The 24,450-nt window shown below is 39.1% G+C and overlaps 1 protein-coding gene and 2 long non-coding RNA genes across 4 annotated transcripts in view; 1 reads left to right on the plus strand and 2 right to left on the minus strand.

Moving 5' to 3' along the window:
• The window catches only part of ARL14EPL (ADP ribosylation factor like GTPase 14 effector protein like), a 216,578-nt gene that overhangs the window by 144,161 nt on the left and 47,967 nt on the right, over positions 1 to 24,450 (minus strand). The gene's annotated exons all lie outside the window — the stretch shown is intronic.
• On the plus strand, positions 1,661 to 20,370 carry LOC133277090 (uncharacterized). Its single transcript, XR_009746084.1, has 3 exons — positions 1,661 to 3,158; positions 14,472 to 14,616; positions 17,638 to 20,370. It is a non-coding gene; the product is annotated as an uncharacterized LOC133277090 (long non-coding RNA).
• Positions 22,835 to 24,260, minus strand: LOC133277091 (uncharacterized). Its single transcript, XR_009746085.1, has 2 exons — positions 24,003 to 24,260; positions 22,835 to 23,491 (listed from the first exon to the last, which is right to left on the minus strand). It is a non-coding gene; the product is annotated as an uncharacterized LOC133277091 (long non-coding RNA).

Below are 24,450 nucleotides of genomic sequence, written 5' to 3' on the forward strand. Positions count from 1 at the left end.
ACCTTTTCTTGGGAGCCCTTTTAATGCTTAAGATCAAACTCTCAGAGGTTGTATATGGCTAAGGAAAGCAAGAAAGAATTCAAGAGCCAGGTCTGCTGTCTGTGCAAACAGAATGCTCCGTAACTTCTGGAGGAGCCCTGCTACACATCTTCATCGCTGTGCCATGATGATGATTTATCATCACACTAGTGGGACCATGACTGAGTAGGGAAGTAGAACCTTGCCCCACATGACTAGCACAGCTCAAGTTTAAAGGTAACATGAACCCTAGCAGCTAACAGGAAAGAATCTGCCGGTATGTTGCACTATAAAAGCTGGAAGACATTACATTAAAATTACATTTGGCTCTTACTCAAAGCCTGTCTTGTTTAAGGTCTTAGCCCTTCTCATTTAGTAGTAGAACTTTTAAAGTCATATTACAGTTTTAAATAGAGCACATATTATGTCACATCATAACACGTAAATCTCCACTTCCACTTGGGAAGACAGAAATTTAAAAACTGTTTCATAGCATGCAAACACTTCAGATTTATTTAACATTTTATACTTTCCTTGGCGGTACTAGTTTTCTACTTTCTAAATGCACTCTACCTTCTAAACAGATAAATGCAGCTAAACTAAATATGCACAGAAAAGCAAACTGGGAAGGTTCTGAGGGGTAATTTTTCCTGTCCTAGGGATGTGAATTGAATAGTGCATCCCAAATGCACAAGAAAGATTCTTTTCCAAAAGTTTGGGGTTTTTTAAATAAAATTAATTAGAATAAGAGATGTGCCATTTTAGGACAGGTTGTTATACACAACCAAATGTGCCTACAACAAACCAACTCTGAACTGTATCTGTATCTGTATATACAGATTGTATATATGCCTGTTTATAAACAAGGGAATAGAAATCATTTATTCAAGAACTAAATATAAACATTAGTTCCTGCATGACTGCCTTCATAGGATGCATAGAAGTATGACCAGAGCTAGAGCAGCTGTCCTGCATAGTTTCTGCTGGAATGGAGCTCGAGCTGACCTTTACTTCAGACCCTGCACAGCTAAGCAGCTGTGTGTCAAAGCCTGTGCTTCATACAGTCATCTTCCTAAGGTATATCCGAGACAGAGGATGGAACAAAAACTGTGATGTTCTGGAAAAAGATTCACTGTAGTCTGACGCCATGGCAGGCACAGATGAAACAGAGGATGCAAAGCTAATTCAAGGCAGCAGGAAAGGGAAAACACTCCTCTCAGTGGTAGAAGGACTGGAGAACAGTTTGTCTACTTTTCTCTTGGATGGAACTGGAAATGTCCAGCACTCTTCAGCACTTAAGGATTAAGATTGTTTGCTTTTGCAGTGTAGCTGAGGCAACAGTTGACTTAAACTGACCCATCAGTTGCTTCTGCTTCTGTAGATTTAACGTCTGGTTTCTTAGCACATCTCTTATTCCTTCAGATTTACTGTCTTGCACTCAGAATAACTAAGCTACACTGTGATAAATGGCTGGGATTTCTACATTTTGTGCAGCAAGGCATTAATTTGGTTTACACCTACTTTCATTTCCTTGGGCTGCCATTTATTTAAATGAAGTTCTGCATCTTATACATGAAACACATTGATCAGTGGTATGATGGCTTAAGTTCTACTTTATTAGACTTAGGTGGAGCTGATGAAAACGTGTGGTTATATTGAACTAAGCTCAAATTAGAGTTTAGTTCTGACCTTCGATATACTCAGAGTTGCTGCTGCCAACAATGAGAGCCAAGCATATGCAGCCAAGGCTGAGTGTTTGGCCTTTGGTCAGAATACGTATTAGGTTTGGCTTTTCTCTACATGTAGAAAATACGTCAGAAACATAGTTCGTTTTAAATTTGATTTTCTTTCCTTTTGTTCATCTGAAGTGAGGTATCTGTTCCCATCATCCGACCCCAAGTGAAAATCACAAAGCTAGCTTCTGATTTTGCAAACTGTAGTTCTCCAAACTGCCAGAACGCTTGCATCAATGATGAGGACATGTCACCTTACCCTGTTGACACAAAGATATGCTTTGCAGCACAGCCCAGGGGTGACAAAGGTTACCTTGCCTGTCTGCTTCACAAGCAGAAGTATTACATCGGTTCTTACTGGAAATGCCCCCTAGACATAAAAAATCATGTTTTAGCTTGTAACTAGGTATGTTTATACAGGAACTGTTAAAATAATTTATTTTAATAACATATTTAAACCTACCATCTTGCACAATGAGAAAAAGCTGAAAACAGCCAAAAATAATATTCGTTTGAAAGGCCTCAACAGAACTGGCCAACTACTTTTAGCACTTATTTTAGTATCATTCCAACAGAGTGCACAAAATGTTGAAGGTGAGGCAGAGTTTCCTCATTCCGGTTCCAGTCAAAGACATGGCAAGAAGCTTCCTGCACTGGGAGCTTACACTGTATGAAGACAAAAACAGGAAGAGTTTTTAGGTAAAGGAAATATTACTACACAGTTTCTGAGGCAAAAACCTTAGGCAAAAAAGAAAAAATTATTTGCTCAAAGCTACCAGAGGTTATAGTGTTCTGAGGAACTGTGCTCACTGCTCCTGGACAAGGCAACTGAGAATTTTTCTGCTCCAATTTGCTTAGGGTAATATTTAACATTGCGCATGGCAGAATACGAATGCACATAATAACAAATCAAAGTAGCTCATATCAGCAGGCGGTTTATATGTACATATAGTGTGTAGGTGTCTCCCATCATGCAAGCTGACCAGATGGATAACCTGGATCAAACTTTTAGGTACTGGGACAGAAACAGGGAAGAGAGGAATCAACTTTACTGGCAAAAAGAGATTATGAGGATTTAGATGAAGTCCTAAGACAGCCTTGCTCACCTGACCACAGCTGCTGCTGGGGTGAAAGCAGCACAGAATAGGTCTACTTAAAATATTCTTATGCTTCTGACAGAGACCATGTTATGTTGATAGAATAGGTATGCATTTCTGAAGCCATTTTCTGCAGTTTACTATGAATATTTAAGGCTGTTTTACTAAATTTGGTAGTGTGTTTCTGATGTTAAATAGTCCTTTCCTGCAGCAACCTGGGAATCAGCTTTCGGAAGAGGCTGAATTAAAAAAAAGGAAAAAGTGAAAATTGAATTTGAAAGAATGTTGATGCCTGTATCTAAGTATTCAGGTATGTATGTTTAAGGCTTACATGAATATAAAGTAGAAAGAAAGCATTGTAGGGCAGTATCATTTAAGGAGGTATACACAGAACAATAATTTCCTTTCAAAATTCTTAAAAATGTAGTTAATTAGTTAATTAGTTAGTTAGTTAGATAAGTAATTAATTTTTGGAGTATTTCATGTACACAGGCCCTACCAAATTGATGTCTGCATAGCTTCAGGCAAGGCTCTCATTTCATTAGGGTGGGATCATTTTCCTGATTTTCCTCCGAAGGCTTTTAAAATAGTTCTCCTTTATAAAATTTGCTGGTTTAAGTTTATGTAAGAAAAAGTTAAAAATGGAAAGACAAAATTGCTATCTAAATCTAATCCTTCTACTCAAAGTTCTCTTCTACTACCATTGTTCTCCCAAAACCTTGTCCATAAGATGTCCACAAGTGGTCACTGATTTTTTTTCAAGTGTGAACTCATTGGAGGAATGTAGTCTTTAAAGTCATAATAAAAGGCTGATAGAACAACATAAAATACCAGTTTCAAATGAAAGCTTGATGGTAAGGTTGAAAGAGATCCATAGACATGCTGACTGTTGAGAGGCTGATGACACAAGCACTTTTACGAAAGCAATGTGAGGAAACACCACCTTTATCAGGATAGACTGTATGAAAAGCTGATCTAAGCCTCCTTTGCCTGACTGCCACAGTCTTCTCTTTAATGTGTTTTGAATTTTAAAAGAATGTGAAGGCAAGAAAGTCTGTTCTGTGTCAAGAAATGGAGGAATACCTGAATAGGTGAAAATTCCTGAAACAAAGGTGGCTCTCTCAGAGTTAACACACTTAGGAGTGTGGAAAAAGTATTAGAACAGAATATCACACAAAATTTTGTCAAAATGCTGGGTAAGAAATGTGCATTTATGAATAGCTTGCTATTAACTTTTGCTGGGTTTTTTTTGTTTTTACTATCTTTTGCTCCTTTTAAAAATAATCATCTTGATATTTCTATTGAGTCAATTATTTCACATTTGTTTGATGTGTCAGAATACTCTGAAACATTAAATTACATAAATTGTTCTCATGCCAGAGAGACAAGACAAATGCTAATGTACGCTTAGACCTCTTGTTCCTGGTATACTCTTCTAATGTAGAATATAAAGGCTGATTCTGTTTCACCTGCTGTACAAGCATTCGAAAGTTCACCTCTGAAATAAACAGAAACCTTTCTAAGTATTCTGGCCCACACAAATGCCAACCTATTTCCACGTGTTTGAAAGGCAAAGTCCAGCATGTTTCTCTTGTGATACTCAGTTGCATGTTTTAAAAGCGAAGACTTATAAATGAAAACTCAAAATACTAGCAAAAAGTAAAAATGCCAGCTGGTTTTTGGAAATGTTGCTGAATTTCTTTTAGTTGACAATTCCATGTAAATTCAACTTAGAAACATTGAAATCACTTTTTTCAAAAAGACATGATACCAAAAATTCATGTCCACTTCAGTTTTTATCTCTTGCCTTGAAAAGGCAAATTTTCTGGTGACATAAACAGAAAACAGGGTCTTATTATGTAACAAGGTCTATTTCTTCAACTTTTTCTTTTTCTGCTATAGATATTTTAAACATAAGAAGAGCCAACATTTTTGACTTTGTCCTTCTTCCACTGAGCTGTTGTGGGATGAAAGAAAACACCTGACAGAAGCTAAAAAATTGTTGTCAGATGTTGTCTGATGAGGACGGTAGAATTATCTACCTCGATTTCAGGGGGCAGTGTTGGACTTTGCACCAGTAGGCACAGAGAAAGAACTCAAAAAGAGAACAACCTTCCTTCCTTGCCTAGCTTTCTGAAACTCAGTACTCTTTCAACAAAAGGCCCTTTAGATTTGCAGATATTTGGTATTGGTATTTAGGAACAGGTGCTCAATTTCACTTTCGCTCCTTCCAGCCAAAGCTACAGTTCAGCAGGCTTTCACCCACACACAGAGGGAAGAGTTGTCAATCAACAGTTAAATAGCAACATGAATAGGGCCTTTGTAGATATTTCTGTTCTGTCCTCTACAGCACACAAGCCAAAACAAAACATCTTTGACAGTGTGTGTGAAAACAAACCTGAAATGCTTCAACAGCCTTTCACAGCTAGAAAGCTGACCATAAAAACTCATTAAAATTGAATGCTCTTTGTCAGACGGAGGAAAGCTTGTGTTCTGAGGTTTGACCATCAGGCAGTCCAAGAGTACAGATGTGTGCCTTAGAAAAGCAGTTCTTATCTGCGTGAGCTGGTTGGTTGCATTTTTATTCACATTCATGAAGTGTCTGCAGTTGTCATTGTATTTATCTTGAGCAAGTTTCCCTTTTAAAGGCATTAGCAAGACACTGAGCATTTTCCAGACCTTCAGTCAGATCTGATATATTGTAGGTTCTGCCAAATAAATCCCCAAGCTGAGTGATTTCCTTACCTGGAAGAATCTGGGTTTGTACTGTTTCCTTTTTTAAATGCTGATTGCACTTGGTGTCACAGGCTCAGCCTGATTCTTTGGTAGCACCAACAGAAAGCAGTAGGTAAGTCAGAATTCAATACAGTCTTTTTCCATGTAATGTCCCAATTCAATCAAGTCAGGTAAGCATATCCCTGATGTTAAATACAGGGATGATTTGAAGTATTCATAGGTTTGAAGACAGAAAAAAATAATAGCTGAACTGCTGCCCAGCTTTGGAGATGTTTTGCTTCTCTTCCATGAGTGTCTCCACTGAGGCTGTTACTCCTGCAGTAAAAAAAGTATTTTTTATAGAAAGTAAAGATTTTCTGACTCTGAACTACAGAGAGCAGTGATGGAGGCAGGGAAAGAGAAGCAGTTTTTTTTAAGAGCCAGTAGGAAAAGAAGAGCCTCACATACACGAAGAAAATACTTTTCATACATACAACTTTATAATTATCTGTACAGTATAGTCTCAAGAACTTATACTGCAGAAAACATTGCAGGTGATAACTAACTGAAGAGAAGTGGGACAGAAGTGGAGCAGTTATCTTGAGTTGCACAATCACACATGCAAAATTGACTATTCAGACTTGTTTGGATTAAAGGATACACTGGCTGAAGCTGCCAATTTATCTGCTTTTATTGTAACTCCTCTTGGATTTTAAATCCCGCCAAACATAGCAGGAGAATTGCTAACACCTCATCTGACATCTAGAAGAATTAAGATCAGCACCTCTGCTGTCAGTCTACTCAAAGATGGCTTGTAGTCCAAATTCTCCCACGAAATTTACACCGAAGACTTTGTGTCTTAGGCCCTGTGTTTGTGGGAAAAGTTGATTTTTGGGAGATAAACTTTTTTGTGCTTATATACAACAATTTCGGGTGGGTTCTGGGTTGTTTTTTTTTTTGTCATTTCGCATCTTTTGTATACCAGTTAATCCCCTCTGGAAGGGCATAAATCTGTTCTAGAATTGACAGGTTTTCAGAAAAATGTTTTTCAACAGTTACCTAAAGTTAGATCAACAGTTCCCCTTCAGACAGTCATCCATTGCTACACTATTCTGCACAGATTTACAAATGAATTATCCTATGTCTTTTATCTGTAGGTCCTCTAGAGTCAGTTCAGCTGACTGTAACCTTTCACTTAGGTTTTAAAATTCAAGCAGCCCCAGTAAAATTCCAGTTTATGTGCACTCAACAACATTCCCTTTATAGCAGTCCTGTTGCCTGCCTCCAGTTGTACTTGGTAGGAAGGTCTGCAATTGTTTGGTCACTGGGAAAAGAAAGAACTTCTCTGAAATGCCAAGACCTAAAAGCACTGGAAATGTAGGAAACGGATGGAATCCCAGTATCTTTGAAAAATAGTGACTTGGGAAGACATCTAAATAAGCACAGGTGCCAAAGAGGGATCGCTGTCCAAAATAGAAAGAGATTCTTCCAGATAGATCCTTTTTCAGCATATCAATCTTCATTTAGAAATAGAATATGGAAATTCAAGATACAAATATGAATCTTTAGGTGGAGAACTAGCCGCAGCTTCTGCTGAGGGGAATAGCACTAGCTAGAACACCAGCTTGGATAAACCTCCGTAAAATTATGAGCTATAGATCGTGTTCTTAATTTAAAGCAGATCAACACAAGATTTCTCAAATAGGAGGAAACAAATGTAAACTTCTGAGCCAGAAATAATTCCTAAATACTGCCTGAGCTGAGAGCATATGCATGTGTATAAATGGAGGGATATATACAGAAAAATCTAGCACCCAAAAGGAATCTAAAGTGTAGAAGTTTGGCTCACTTTCTCTGGAGCTGTGTGAGATGGAACTGCTTTTTCCCATGCACTCACCCTGGCAACAGAGATCCTTCCAGCCAGTCCTTGCTACTGTAGTAAAACTGGAGGTTTGGAATAAAGAGCAGAAAATAGCTGGTTGGATTTTGTTATTTGTCCTGGCCTAGTATCCTTACTATAGTCTTTAAAATCTATCCTTGAGGTTTGAATCTGCAGTTGGGGCTTATAGCAAAATCCATCCCTAGATCTTCCATCTGGGATGTGTAGTTATTTTGTCCACTAAAGTCTATGAAGTCACAGTGACCTAAATCATCTGAGCCCTAACCCTGCCTATGGCTGGAAGCCCTAGCTCTTGGTGTTTCCTTTGCATGCTATGCAGTAGAAGAAGACAAAACATTAGAGAAGTGGCATTTCTGTTTTGAACCAAAGACCATTTCTCTTATTTTGCTTTGGGTTTTTTGGTTGGTTGCTGTTGTTGCTGGGGGGGGGGGGGGGGGTGTGTTTGTTTATTTGTGTTTTTTTCATTTCCTAGTTTATTTATTATTCAACATCTACCAAAGGTGATACTCCTGATGGAAATCTAGTGGGTGGTAACTGAGTATCAGAAGACCATGTATATATTGACGAGCAGGGTAACACAGTAGGAGTGGACCTGTGGAGTAAAACAGGACTGGGTATCCTATTACATATTGAGTTTAGTAGGTTTTACTTCAGACTAGTTCTGGTCTGACCTGTGAATGGAAAACTCATTAGTGGTTGGACCAGTCCAGGGGCACATCTTCTAGACTAGTGTTATCTGTGGGTAAAATCCAGATAATATGCTTTAAGACCTCTCTGCAGTGTGGTATGTGGGAAAAATCAGGAAGTTTGCTTCTAAGTTGCATGCTTGGTCTCACCTAAGATGCAAAGTAAAATCCTAGTTTATCATCCTGTCCTGAAGACAGACCATTGGTTGTACATCCTGCAGTAAGTGGCGAGTCTGGGTATGGCATTGTGAGTTCTTCCCTTGTTAAAAATCTTCCTATTCGATTAGAGGTAAGCTTGCTTGCAAAAGGATTATTTCTAAACTGAAGTAAACCTATCTGGTGTATAGCATATAACTACAGCATTGTTTACACTCTTCCAAGTGCCAGAGAACAGCTGTTTTTTGTTTTTCAAGTGTAGTGAAAAGGAGAGAGATGCACGAGGAAAACTCAAACAGGGGATGGTAATGGCTCAGATTTTGTGCTCCCTTCTTCAGGAAAGGTGTTTGACTCAAGGAAATTGAAACTGGGCCTTGGCAAGCTCCCTGACCCAAATACCAAAGTGATTTCAACAAGCAAAGATCTGACCCATAGATTTTTACCTGGAGAGGAAATTACCAAGATAAAAGCCTCACTACTGAAGTTTTGAAAATCTTGAGTTCCACACACTTTTAATTTTGGTGTGCCCAAATGGCCAGCACCATGTCATTCTTCACAAAGTAATAACACACAAAGTAAAATCTCTCCCTAAGTCAGAGGACAGACAATAAGGGATTGATTTGGAATCATTAAAGCAATTCATAAGTATGCTTGTTTGATGACAATGCTTCCTGAAATAAGTCTGAAACCACTGCTAGCACCAATATTGCAGCTGGCGAGACCACTTTCCGGAGGGTGTCTGGAGGTGGCCCTGACAGCTGCTCTGAACTGCCATGTTGCACATTCCACTGTTTAAACAGTAATTTATTTTGCAATCCCTGCATCATCAGTTCTGAGGTGTTTGTCCTTAATGTTTAATGTTTAAAGGGGTCAATATTTAAAGAGATCTGTACCAGCAAATAAAACCCCTAGGTTGCTTTAAAGTTAATATTTCACACACTCTAAAAGTAATATAGAACAAGAACTGCCACTGACAAAGTGTCACTGCCTCTGTTAAGGCAAGAAATTATGGTACCAAGAGAACCACCAGTGAGAAAGACTATTTAAAACTTCTGACGCAGTTTCTGAGTATCTTAGTAAAGTTCATCAGAGCTTAAAGGAAAAACTCTTATTTGTTAATCCTATTCAAGACATGCAGGGGAACAAAACAGTGTGAATAGTACCAAACAGGGTAAATAGGATTTGCCAATGTGGAAAAACGAATGTCCAGGCTGCTCTGACTCCTTCTCCAAACCAGCCTGGGAAAAGTCAGGCATGTGTATTAGCAAATTGTGGGATACACTATTGCTCTCAGTAAAGCCTGTAAAGCTGCCACAATATGTTCCTGCAGGATCACTGCTTTGAAGTAGCACAATCGTGTTTGGCATTGAGGTTCCCAAAGTGATGCTGGAATAACCAAAGGAGTAAATCTGTAGCCCGTGCTGCCCACAGAGAAAGATAATGGCATTAAAAGCTGGTACTTCAGGCACCAAAATCAGTGTACACGACTGCATGGTATTACAATCAAAGAAGAAAAGGGCCAGTGGAATGCTTTCACATGTTGGTGACCTGAGGTTAGCAGACGTTGCCATTGCTAATCTTGCTGCTTCTAAATTGCCCTCTCTACCCAGCTGGGCTTTCTGCAGCAAAGGTCTGCAGCACTGATGGTGGGAAGGCCAACTTGCCCTCTCCCTTCTTCCACACACAGTCCCAAGTGACAGCAGGACTGCTGCAATAAGCAGCAGTCAGGCAGAAGACCTCTGAGCAAATCAGTAATTATCAGGATCTCAAAGACACTTTTCTTCCCTTAACTTAAACTTTTAGAAACAGGGATATTTGATTAATGAAAGGACTTCTGATTTTATACCACACATTAGATATATATATATAATATTTTCATCTGACTTGGGTAAACACCTGCAAGCACAAGGAAAGTTATTCCACTGAATAGAAAAGCACTCCTCGAACCTAAAATTATTTTGGTTGAAGCATCAAGTTAAGCATCATGATGTATTTGATGGTCAAACACAAATTAAATAAATAAACATTCTTTTATTTTTACTTTTCCTATTTTTTTAGGAGCTGTGACCATTTGTTTCCAGATGCTCTAACCAGTATCTGATATTTCTGGCAGAGGGGAAGGTGTTAAAAAATCATGTCTCTTAACAGGAAAGTTTGATGTTTCAAGCTGGAAAGAGAACTCATTTCCTGAAAATCACATTCAGTAGTATCTTTGCTTGACAAGAAATATTTTTTGTGTAAATGGAACACAAAATACAGTTTTTCTCAATCACACTTTTAAATAAACGGGGGATGTGGTTTGCTTCCTTCACCTGATCTTTATGAGTTAGATCCTCCATAGTTCCAAAAGGTACGAATAGTTTCTTGCAAGTAGAAAAGAGAAACAGAAACAAGACTTACAAAATATTCTGAATACTCAGGTCTCTGCACTCTCTTTCCCTCTGTCTCCAGACCTAAAAATGCTGTGAAGTGGAGGCAAATTGCCAAGAGCCTCATACCCAGTGCTGAACTGGCATAAAGTCAAAGGTTGCTAGTTGCATTTGGATGCCAGAACATTAGCATGGCTTTCACTACTGGCTCTTACACATCCTTTTTCAAAGTTAGATGATTCACAGTTTTTGCCTCTTCTATAAGCTTTCATTGCTTGCTCTTCCAGGTTTTCCTTGAGTGCTAATCTTGCTGCTGGTAAGAAAGCATCTTGCGTATCAAAAGTTCTCCGCTTCAGCAGTAGCTGTTGCTGGTGATCCCTCTTCTGCAACGGGAAGCATATGCATCAAGTGCTACATGCCCTGGATATGTCTGCAGTGTCAGTTCAGCACAGTTTAAGCCTGCTCTTTGGTCCAGATTTGCCAGTCAGCCACACTGCAGCTCCCAAAGTCCCCCTGAGAGACTACCTCAGCCCAAGTTCTGCAGACGAATTCAGAGGGGGCAGCCTGCCCTTTCCCAGAGCCCCAAAATATGTCCAAATGTACACTCAGAAATGGAACATGTTAAGTTTGAGTGCAACACTACCCTGTCAGTGATATCCCAAGCCTGACCCTTGTTAACACCGTATGAAAGACCTCTGCGATTAACCACCACAATTTGAAAAGTCAAAGGCTGCATAAGGAGGGATCTGCCCCATATCCCTGATCTTTACTCCACAACTAATGCCTAACCTCAGAAGGTAACACAATGGAGCAGTAGGTTTTACCCAAAACTTACAAGCATATTTTTGGGAGTCTTTTATTCATCAGGTACTCAGATAGACACCAATACACAACTAGTAAATCACAAGCTTTATTTAAGCTCAGAAATGTTCCCACTGAACTCAGTGGGAGTATTCATGTGTTAAACGCTCCAGGATCAACCACCTGAGGCTATGAGCTCACAGCTCTGCTTAAAGTCCCTTGCTGTTATAAACATGCATTTGCATCGAAGCATCTGATGAAATGGCAGATTGACATCCCTACTGCATTTGGTATTACAGCGCTTTAAACCAAAGCTCTATTCTGTAGGAAGAGACTGTAATCATAGAAAAACTCTGTGTAACATTATTTCTTCCCTACAGTCATAGAATCATTTGGGGTGGAAGGGACCTTAGAGCTCATCCAGTTCCAACCCCCGTCACAGGCAGGGACACCTTCTACTAGACCAGGTTGCTCAAAGCCCCGTTCAGCCTGGTCTTGTGTGGATGATTGTGGATGTTCGTGGATGTTTGAGTGGCTGGCAGGAAGGAACCAATGCAAGTGAGCAGATGCCTTCTTGCACCAAGGCAGTTAACTCCAGCATAGATGGAAAATAACCGTAGCCTCTCTTCTCCTGTGCAATTCTCAGTATCACAGTGAAAGGAACACACACTATAATTAATCATTTACATATTTATAACCCAGTCCTCTTGACCTTTGTTAGCCAAAACACCTGAGTAAACTAATCCGTATGCTTAAATTTCTTGTAACAGTTGGGAATGTGGCAAATGCTTAAAAAAAAAACCAAAAACCAAGAATGCTTTTTAAAGCAGGAGGAAGCAGGAATATAAAAATGGTCAGATGGAGTTTAACAATGAAAAAGTGATAACCACTGAAAACAGAAAAAAAAAAACAGAATGTAAAAAGCTATTTAGCTCTTTTGCTTGTGCAGTTCCACACTTCACTTTTGCAATGATAACAAGCTTTTTGCTATGTGTCTAAGCAACTGTTTCCTCAATTTTTGCCAAAACAAATAGCTGACAAGGCAAAAAATGTTGATCAGTAATTTTGAGGATCATAGCTAAATCGTTGCACTGGTTTCAAGTTAATGGTCATAAAAATTTTTACTACCTTTGTAACAATACTTTGGACAGAACAAAGTATTTTGACTATTTCCAGCTCTCAGGGTGGCAAGCACATCCTGAAGGAATATTTAGAAAATATACGTACCCTTTTTAACAACTACTTTTTTAGCTTCATCCACCTACCAAAATGGATGAAATATGAAAGAAAACTTTATGCCCTTGAACAAGGACAGGATTCCTTTTCTGAGTATGTCTCAGTGAAGCTCCTACAGCTTGCACCTAATGTTTTGTCCCTTGAGTTGAGGCAGTCGGGGATGCTTGATAGTGCATAATGAATATCTAGAAGCCTATTTGTGTCAGACTAGCAAGGGAAGGTTGTATGAAGAAGCAAAGCTATTAGGAGGAATAATACACCTCTTGCTCTCAGGAACTCAATCATCTGTTTGTGCCAGTGAAGAAATCCCTGCCTACCCTTAACATTCTGCTTTAGAGGCCAAAAGTAAATCAGAATTCACAAGCACCATGGATTCCTTTAGCTCTACCTAATATCTGTAGTGGTTAGATCAAAGCTTTTAACTGAGTAAATCAATCTACGCTTCTGGTTTTGTGTCAAATATGCTTGATTGTGCACACCCTGCTGATAAAAAAACTGTGCTTAATCAGCATAAAAGCATGTTTTGTGTGCATGAGCACAGCGTGTCATTGTAAACAGATTGGATGGTTTTAGCTGGGTGAAATGGCTGTTGTTCAGATCACCAGCACTTTGGAAGGTTGTTTTTGTGTGGACACATTGGGTACACATGAAGCACTAGAAGGCAATGCCTGTTGGATGACGTTGTATCCATATAGCTGCAGACGGATTCAGAAAATTAATTGTCATGGAGGTTGTAAATGGGAATAGAAGGATGTTTGTTATTTGACTCTGAGAAGTGTATAATACAAACAATGGACTTGGGAGCTTGCTCAACAAAAAAAAGGGTATTACCACAAGTTCCTAAGTACAGACACAATGTTGATAAGTCCCTCCCTGAAATTTTCATTACAGTAATTTATTATTGAAGACAAATAGCAGTTAGCAAACCAAACAAAAACAGCCAGTCCCAACCCCTAACATTTTAAATAACAAAGATTATTTTTCTCTTTCTAAAATGTTTTTTTCCTGTTCTCTGTTGTGGACTCTCTATTTCCTTTGTTCTTCATGCCCAGGACTCACAAAATAAAGAGGATTTTAATTTCTGAAGTGAAATAATGTAGGCATTAAGCTAATTTACAAACAAACTTTACAAACAAGCTTGGTGCTCTAGAACACAAGGGTTGTGTTCTTCACTTACAGGAAAGAAGGAAAAACTCCGGTTTTACATAAGTATTACTTGGGTATGTCCTTAAATAGAAGGTAAGCAATCTAATCTAAAGCACTACAAAACCCTTTTCTTTGACTTTAATTGGCTGGTAGAGGTGCAACTACAGTCTAGGTGAGCCTTTGTTTGAGAAGCAGGTAAAGTCAAAGTTTGAGTTAAGACTCTTAACCAACCTGAGTCTCAGTGCTGTGCTCCAATGGGCCCTGCAATGCGGATCTACTGCTTTGATATTGCAGCAAATACCTTAAGTTCTCATGCCTCAAGTTGCCTACTGGGTATTTTGGGAGAACATCCGGCATAAGTGTGTCAATAGGAATTTTGCCACTAACTTAATTTATAGCTTGGATTTCACCCACAGTTTGTTGAATCACTGTTTTTTACTGAGTGTTCCAAACTATACTGTACTAGATAACCTTCATACTCTATTTTCAGCACTATTGTTTTTACTGAATCAAACATCTCTGTTGATCTGCCCAAATGGGCCTAAAGTAAAAATTGGGGTGGGGGAAGACAAGGTTTTTAAAGTTTGGAAGAAAGCTTTGGATGTCTTCTCTAGGCATGCTATAACAATTGCAAAAATTATATGAACTGGACAGAAGACCATCATTTCAGGAAGATGAGAACTATCACTGGGAGACCTTAGACTTGATGTGCTGAAAGAGTGAAATGATATAGCGAAACAATGGAGGAGTTTCATGAAGGTAAATCTTAACCTTACATATTCAAATATATCTTCCTTTTAAATGCATTTCTTCACAGAGGAAACGGATTTGCCTTAATGAGCCTTGGGAAAAGTGACTTTTGTGTTTTCCAGTTAAAGTAAATAGTCATCCAGTTTGCTAGTTGTACCAATGGTTTCTGCTGCCCAAAAAGGATGGCAGTTCCTTCTCTCTTTTTGTGGAGGAAAGACAGAGGGAATACATTCTTTAGAAGCATACATATTAGTATGTTATAGCACAAATTAGGAGACAAGCCTATTTCAGGCACACCAGTGGCTTGTAAAATCATTGCTCCAAGCCACTTTTATTAGAAAAGAGAAACTTACTATCCTCCTTCGCCCACATTCTCTGTTTCTAATTGCATCTATTTCCCAATCTTTTATTAGTATTTCATTTTGCAAAGCAAGCATAAACCAGCTCCATTTTGCATTCCCTTTGTTAAGGTGCAAATGATTTAGCAATTGAAACCATGTATGACCCGTTACATAACTGCATATGCTTCCTATTTTATCAGTGTTCCAAATGACTAATTGTATAAACGTGCAACTTAAAAGCCTACTGATATGAAAACAGGATAAAGAACACCGTTTTTGACACGCCACTACCCTCTGGTCGAATATATCATATTCAGTACTGTAGTTCTTGTCTGCAATGACACTCGACCTAGTTGGCTGGTTCATCTTTGTGCCGAGTTGTAAGATTTCTGCAGTACTGTAGAAGTAACACAGAGAAAGAAAAAAAGGAATGTATCTATTTTCCTTGCTTGTATTCCTTTGCATTTTCTTGGATAGATGAGATCAGGACTAAAGTGTTTCCTCTACTCTCTCTCTATGTAACCCTGATAAAATAAAACATCTTTTTGTAGACAGCCATGCAGGATTTCTTATCCCCTAATATGGCTAATATTCTGAACAGGTGAGCACATGTCCTTTGACACACACAAAAATTTAAGATTGGTCAACAACTACTGATAATCTGCAGAGACACAGCAATATGCTTTAAAAGGAAAAGGACATATATACTGGGGAAAAAAAACCCAGTAATTTTATGAAGGTTCCTTCTCCAATTTGTAAACTTTGTAACTTACTGTTATGAAAAGTATCACTTATAGCCTTAGTTTTATTTTTATCACTTGTCCAAGCCCTAACTCACTTCAAGAATGTAAATAAATACATGACATGCCTACTATTCCAGGAAGGAAAGAGAATATTGGTGCTTTCTCATGTTCTTCCATTTTTCACAACCTCTAGAATACTAAAAGTGTGCAAATACAAAGGGTATTTTGAATGAAAGAAACTATCTATTCTCCCTGCCATCAGAACCACATGTATTGGTGTCCAGACTTGTACATTATTTGTAGTAGTAATGATGATTACTATAATTTTTGCAGATGCAGCCCTACAATTTAAAGTTCTCACTAGTGAGTAATAAATTCAACTCAGAGACAAAAAATCTAACTTAAATGAGCAGAATGTGTACTCTGAACACTTAAATTCCAAAAAAAAAGTATGAACTCATTGCAACCTCTGTAAAGCCTCATTCTACAAAGTTAATTGATATCAATACCAGTATTTTGCAACATAATCACAGGTGCAACTTTTAGAGTCCTCTGGAACTAAAATGCAGGCTCCTGTGACTTTTAAAAATGGAACAGGTATTCTAACTTAAAACCCTGAATACCCTGAAATACTTTATTTTCTCTGCAGTGTTTCTTCCTATCAGCTTTCTGTTTCATCTGATACAGAAAAAGCCCTTGTCAAAATGCTGTCTGTACTTTGATAAGTTACTAAGCGAATTAAAAGCATATTACAACATTAAGCCAGAATTGGGGGGGGGGGGGGTGTACTTCTGTTTACAACTTTAACTACTACATACTTTCATACCATATTCAGCTTTCAGTCTTATTTTTGTACTGAAAATGAAACAGTATCTTCAGTTATAAAGAGAAATTGAGAAATAGACAACTGCAGTTTCTAGCATGAAGAAGATCTGGAAGCACTCAAAATGTTAAATAAACATCTTTCCTAGTAGACTGACTTTAGCTCCAGCCTTTCACTCATCTTTTATAGTGTGTTAACATTTCCTTCTCTGCCCATAAGCAAACCCAACTGTTGAAGCAAACCCTTATGCTCTTGGTCTTGCTTCCCTCCCACAGCCCCTTTAAAATTTTCCCTTTCCACTTTGAAACACCTCTATCACACCAGACCAGGTTTGTCAGATTATCTGTTTGACACTTTCTCTAACAAAACAGATTGACTCTTTGCACTGTGATCTCCTGGGAGACAAAGTATGTTGCAAAACTGCCAACAGAAGTTACTGGAATGATCTTTTGAGGGCAGCTATGTGTATGCACTTAATTTTGCAGACTGGCACAAATATATCATTCCAAGTCTGTGATTAAGTTCCAGCCACCATCAAAGCTTTTGGTACATAATTCAAAATACAAGCATGGAGATGTTTCATAGTTCTAGTATAAACCCTGATTATCTATTAACTTAGTGATAGCTACTTCTTTTACATCATAGTGATAAGTTCCATAGACTTTACAGTATCCCTTATAAAGACAAACTATAAACAATTAAAGTTTAGGTGTATTATCTAAGCAAATACTTTGAAAATATCTTTTCAAGGGCCAGAGAAGATGCTTACCAGAGAAATTATAGGAGGATGAAACAGAAAGTATGAGTCTGGAATAAAAAACTTAAGAGGAAGAAAGTGAGCAGGTTTTACTGTCCACCAGTGTTACTATTTCTCTGTGCTCAAGATAAAGAACTGCGCCAATGATGATGAATCCATTAATATATGGCATCATCCTTGTTCTTTCTTCCCAAGACATTTTGTCTCTGTTGCGTGTTGGTTGTCTTCATCCCAATGCATTAGTTTTTATGACAAGACCTGCATTACTGTTTTTACCTAGCAGAACAGCAGGACTTGGTAAAGATCACAGCAGATGCTGGTTGCAATATCACCCCTAGTACCAGCTGTTTCTGTATTTCCTCACAGGTGTTTGTCTTCCACATGGCTGACGGCTGAATTCTGTTCAAAAAGCATGACTAAGGCTGCAATAGGTACAAAGCCAAGTTTCCCCTTGGATTCTCCCTCCTGCTGTGCTTCATGTGGCTGGCAGAGTTCTGCCATTGTGGAACAGAGATTGCTGGAAATAAATTCTTCTTAAGCAGACAGGCTTTTGTTCAGTTTTGACTCCAGGCTCCCAGCCCAAAGTCTTGAGCAATCTGCACTGGGAAAGCTCTGTGCATCCGTGGTAAGGCTCTTTTTTAGAGGCTTCTAATCTGAGGAATTTGTGGCAAAGAGAACCATTTTCTGAAAGGCTGCGTTCTGGGCAGATCTTCATTATCAGCCTTGTCCTAGCATATTCTCTGAGATTTCCATCATCTTAGGCTTTGGATTTAGATGCAGATAAGCTCATTTTTAGGTTTCCATACCTGCATTTATGTGAACTAGTTGCAGAACAAATCAGGGAGGCATACAGTATTCTTGTACCTCTTGCCTATTAATTAATTCTTCACATTTTTCTATACAAGTGGGTGAAAGAAATGCTGTGTGCACACATTTTTCTCTTTCTGAAAAAGAAACACAAGATTCAACAGCTTATTTTCTGTCACAGCCACAACTTCATTCATCATGTGAAATCTCAGGTTGCTCTGTGCTCTAAAATAGTCAGCACGTTACTCATCTTCTTGCGAGCGAATAATTTTGTGGGGTTTCCTGCTCCTTTCCTATTTCTCTTGTTATTACTTCCAGATGACAGCGTCTGTAATGTTGTTGTACAACTCTACAAACCGAGGCACTTTTTAGAACCAAGATTTTTTGGACACACTCATATCAGCATGATGTTTGTGAAACATTTTATGTAACTGTCCAAAGAGCGTCCCTCTCTCATTTTCTTAGTGACAATGGTAGACAACCCTTCAGTCTGTCAGCAGTTAGAAGCCATCATCTTTCACCCAAATTTTGAGCATTTCTAGCCAGTCTTCACCTGCCAGCTATATTTGTTGAATGCTTGGTGAATCATATAAAAATTGTATAAGCCTGAATTCATCTGCAATATGCACTTTACAGACCCTTCACTTCTTTTACAGCTAAAAGGAGAAGAATGACTGTAAAGAGTTGCCATTTTTCTTCATCTGATTGTAAGTCCTAAATGCACATTCATGCGGCTGTATCCTATTCTACAGAATGGCAAGGCAATTTTACAATTGCTGTGAGCTCCTAGGTAGCAGGTTCTGCTGTTCTTATTTTCAATCACACCTAAGGTGTTTGATTTTTCCCTTAATCTGCTTTTCCTATTCTCATTCCACCTCAAGCAATTCACTTAATTCTCTTTCCTGTGTTATCTACACATGACACTACTACGTGGGTTTTTTTTCCTGGATTTATTTAATGGATGATCTTGTCCTAGATTTCACCTGAGACAAATTGCCATATCCAGGCTTGGACTCCTATTTTTAAACACCTTGACAATATATTGCTTTTCTAGATATGTCCATTTTCTGAAAGCAAGCCTGAAGGTACCGGTACGTCAAACATCTTAAAAGCAACAGAGCATACACAACAAATGAGAAAAGCCACAAAACAAAATCCCAGCTGATTCAAAGCATATCTGATTATTTTTCTTTCCAAGATACTAATAACACTGCTGCTGTATTGGCTATATCCAAGATGAAATGTAGAAACTCGCATTGGATTGGAATATTGAAGATACCCAAGATACTGATGTTTGTCTGATATATTTTAATACTCCGTATCTCGTGTTCTTTTATCCAGGATTAAGAGAGATGAGGTTTGAACAAGCATACTACACTTGGGTAGTAACATAGTGTACCAGATTGGTATACTTATTCACTCACATGAAATTCTGTATTGCATCCCTCAAGGAAATATTAAGAGTAGCATATTTATTAGAGAGACAGTCATCCTAAAAGCTTTATTTGTTCAATTGACGGCTGCTTAAACACTTATAACGTATAATAATTTATAATTAATGATTAAACACTTCTGTCATGCTGTCATGCTGGTTACAGCATGACAGAAGGTAACAGACCAACGTATTCATTTCCCACTTCCTAGCCATATACTGAGCACGAACAGCTAGGATTACTATGAATGGGGAAGAACCAGTTAGGTATGTAACAGAAAAGAAAAATACAAAGAATTATTTTTTGCATAAAGGTGCTCTTAGCCCTTTAATACCTGTTCATTCCTTATGAAGCCACAATATTTTTTAAAGTGCTTTAACTGAAACAGTTTCTGGAGAAAGAATTATATCTTTTATTAGACTGACTACATACAGTTGTAAAGAGTCAGCTATTTTTATTAGTTGCTGTCATGGTTTAACCCCAGCCAGTAACTAAGCCCACACAGCCATTTGCTCACTTCCCCCCATCCTCCCCAGAAGGATGGGGGAGAGAACTGGAAGAGTGTAAGTGAGAAAACTCATGGGTTGAGATAAAGGCAGTTTAAAGGGTAAAGCAAAAGCCGTGCACGCAAGCAAAGCAAAACAAGGAATTCATTCACCACTTCCCATGGGCAGGCCGGTGTTCAGCCATCTCCAGGACAGCACAGCTCCATCACACATAATGGTTACTTGGAAAAACAAACGCCATCAATCCCAATGTCCCACCATTCCTCTTCTTCCCCAGCTTCATATGCTGCTCATGGCACCATATGGTGTGGGATACCCCTTTGGTCAGTTGGGGTCAGCTGTCCTGGCTGTGTCTCCCCTAACATCTTGTGCACCCCCAGCCTGCTTGCTGGTGGGGTGAGGAGCAGAACAGGCCTTGGCTCTGTGTAAGCACTGCTCAGCAGTAACAAAGACATATTATCAACAGTTTCCCGAACAAATCCAAGACATTGTCCCCTACTAGCTACTGTGAGGAGAATTAACTCCACCCTACCCAAAACCAGCCCAAATGTTTCACAGCATATTGTAAGTACCTTAAATCTGAGTGGATGAAGGTGCACATATGGAAGTGTCTTTCTTCATTAGGTGTTAAGAGTGTTATCACAACTCAGCCACAACTGGGAGAAAAAAACAAACAAAACAAACCCAAACATAAGGTGAGCCAGTGGGAGGAGTGCTGTGGGAAGGATGCCTGGATTCTTCAGATTCTTCACTTAATATTTGTCCAGGGCATATTTCAGGGATCCTACCTACTTCAGTGCATCCAACCTTCCATTGTCTGCCTCTGAGGTTTTTCAGCCCTTCCCCAGGTCTCTCCCCTTCACACAGTCCACTGAAGTCCACGTTCAGCCAGAGAACAAACAGCCTTTCATACATCCTGACCCCCCTAAGTCCTAAAGAAATCAATTTATCAAGGGCAGTCGCTCCTGCCTCACCCCAGCACTACATGCTGTGCAACAAGGCTGGTGCAGGTGCCTGCCCCTGGAGAGGACTGGGAGCTGTGAATGTTGATCAGAGATTAACTCCTGCCCACTGCTGAGAGCAGGCCATGTTTGCCACAGATGTCATTTCCCATGCACCAACTTTTCTTCATTTCTCATGGAACAGCTTTTGCAGCTCCCTGCTCAGGATACAGGTGCTTGTAAGCCTCACTGCTTGAGATCTCAGTATGTTACATATAAGGAGTCCTTGTGCCTAAAGTGACACGTGGCTTTCACTGCCTGACCAATGCATAAGCCTTGGGTGTTGTAATACATTCCATTGAATTACACCTACATTATGCATGGCTGAGACTGTAACTTGTTTTATTTCTTGTTTTTAGCTTTCCAATATCCATTTATCACTGAATTGAGAGAGCAAATCTGAAAGCAAGAAAAGGGGAGAAAAGCCAGGATATACTTTGAACAAAAACTAGGAAGAGCAAAGTTGTGACCAAGAGCTCCCTCTTGTGTGCCACAGGAAGAGCAAAAGGTAGCAAAGAAGGAAAAAGAGGAAAGAGGAAAGAGGAAAAGGGAAAGGGAAAGGAAAAGGAAAAGGAAAAGGAAAAGGAAAAGGAAAAGGAAAAGGAAAAGGAAAAGGAAAAGGAAGGAAGAGAGAAGAGGAAGGAGAAGGGGAAAGGGAACGAAAAGGGGAGGGGGAAGGAAAGGGAGAAAGGGAAGGGAGAAGAGGAAGGGGGAAGAGGAAAGGGAAGGGGAAGGGAGGGGAGCGAAGGGGAGGCGAGGGAAGGGAAGGTGAAGGGGAAAAGACCCCACAGAACTGACATTTTGAAACAAACGGTTATCCATTTCAAATTCTTACTTAAAAATATAGTTTTTAATAAAGTTGAAAATCAAAGTACAACGTTTCCATGCATACAGGTGGACAAATCCTTCTTGTCAGTAAAAGCTGGGTGTCTGCAGGAATTCATGTGGGAACATGAACAGACAGTACAGAGGTCAGAACTTTTCTAATAATCTCCCTTCTTGTGATTCCATGAAGGCCAGCTCCTTGTACTGGCAGCAGCTCTCAACCTATTCCTCTGTGAATTTGTAAATGCCGAAATGCAGTAAATGCTTTATTTTGGGAGCAGCTAAATTTGTTTTTCATCTAAAACATTTATTTAAATGCACTGTTAACTTTGGGTGTCCTGTCTGGATGTGTTTGGGAATTTATGTAATCAATTGTCACAAGCACAGAAAGTAGTTCCTTGAATTTTTAGACACAAATAATCTCATTTCTTCTTCACTGCTGTTTTGAGAACAGAGGTTAGAAAACCACTGAACCTTAAAGGATAAATTCAAGCAGTTTTAAGGTCTGGTGATTTTTTCCTTCACAGCATGACTTTGCACAAATCACACTGAACTGGGATGAAACTGTTAGTGGTTAGTATACTTGAATGCTCTTCAAGTGTTCTGCAGGTGCCAAAGTTGTTCAGGGCTGCTTCTTCATGTACGAAGGACAATGCAAATTGAGATTAATTTGTCTTATAATGTGACTGGCTTATTTTAATCTATTAAACTGAGCACTGGAACAAAAAGTAAGCAGGAATTAATATCTGGACATCAAGGTCTATTATTTATGTAAAATCTGTCAAAGCAAGCCTAAAGCAAAGACTTTCAAAGCTGAGGTACTTGAAATGGTGAAGCTTGACCATGTTGGGTGAGTCTGAGTAACAAGATGAAGCAATGCATGCTATCCATGTAGGCTTTTTCTCAAGAAAGAACTGTGCTGAAACTGAGTCTTAACCCTAATTAAATAGATTGTCCAGTAGGAAAGAAAAACTCTTCATATGACTTCCTCTAAAATATATATATTGCATTTATTTTAGGTTTAACATTTAGATATTATTTGTGCAGTAAGACAACAAAGACAAGATGTGAAATTTTATTATTTCACAAACAGGATAGTCACACATGGAGACAGAACAATAGAAACTGGGAAGAATTTGGTAACAGTAACAGCAGCACCAGCAACCTGGAAAACCAGCAACCTAATTTTTTTATTCCTTGTAAAGATTACTAATCATTAACTGGCTAACTCATGAAAAATGATAATGAAATCAACAAGTACAAAGACTCAGATCCTTAGTATTACAAATTAATACAGGGTTTCATATATGATTTGTGGAATTGGACATCACCATGATTGGCATGTTTAGGAAATGAGCAAATCAAGCCAGTTTCAAGCTTTAAAAGAAGTACTGTTGCTCATAAACAGTTCAGGTAGCTAATAGTTCTTAAATCATTATCACTAAATATACAAAACAATTAAGTCCTTAAGAAATATATCCCAGATGAACTGCGAGCACACACCATTGTGGAGCTGATGCCACATAGTCAGGGATGATGGCTGCGCTACTTGGTGGTCTTTAGTCACCAAAGCCAACACGTTTGGGCTTGAGAACTCCTTGGAGGCAGTTTGCCTTCTTTCTTCTTCATTCAGTTGATATTTTATATGCTGTGCCCTTGATTCAAAAGAAAAGGAAGTGATCACATCTACTTTTGATTACTTATTTTGGAGATCAGGAAAAGTTCTGTGTTTTGCTTATTCTGGAGGTGCCATCAGACACGTTTCTTGCCTGTTCTGTGGGATTGCCTTGGTTTTATAATGCCTCTTTCCCCTTCCATTTTATTTGGCTGGTTATTTGGTGTCAGATAACCCATTGTCATTTCTCAGGTAAGCTTAATTTTGCCTTTTTAGTGAGGCTTTAAGAAAATAGCTGGAAAGAGTAAACTAGGAAAAAACTTAAATTGCACAGGATCACTTAAGCTGCAATGAAGAATCATGGAGTGAATCTTCCTGAAATGCAGTTCTTGTCACATGAAGGAGAAGGTGATTTGGAACACCCTGCACAGGTATACAAGTCCTACAAGCCTGTAGTCACTGGTTTAAGCAAAATTTCTGAAGCTGCCTCCTCTGGCACAGATCTATAATCTGCTTTTGAGCAACCTCAACTATTAGCCAGAACTTAACTACTATCTGAAATAAACCCAGTGTTTGAATGAAAACAGCAGAGGTCTGAGGGTTAACTGTAAGCGGGTAATGTGGAGTGGTTACTTGGTAAAGCATCTGCCCTCTCACTTTAATCCACACCTGCAAATCTAGCAGAGCCTTTAATGGATGAGTTCTGGGTGCCTCTTTTCTGTACAATTTACAGCCCTCAGGTGCCCAGGGTCCTTGTGCAGTGCTGTGAATCAAATTCACAGGTTCCCCAAGCCGACTCAGGCTGAGGAAGCCACATTCCTGTGTGGTGCTGCTTTCGGCACTTCACGTGCAGTCAGACAGTTTTCCAGGGGAATCAAATGGGAGGCCAGGCCTACCACTTGACATGTTCATTCTCCTGCCTAGGAGGCTGGAGCCAAGTTTTCTTCCTCCTACTCTGCCTGATTTACCACGGAACTTAAACTGAATACAGG

This window comes from Pezoporus flaviventris, unplaced genomic scaffold (assembly GCF_033815535.1).
Source record: "Pezoporus flaviventris isolate CSIRO_AGI_PZ_B2104156 unplaced genomic scaffold, CSIRO_AGI_Pfla_v1 ptg000050l, whole genome shotgun sequence".
NCBI classification, from domain to species: domain Eukaryota; kingdom Metazoa; phylum Chordata; class Aves; order Psittaciformes; family Psittacidae; genus Pezoporus; species Pezoporus flaviventris.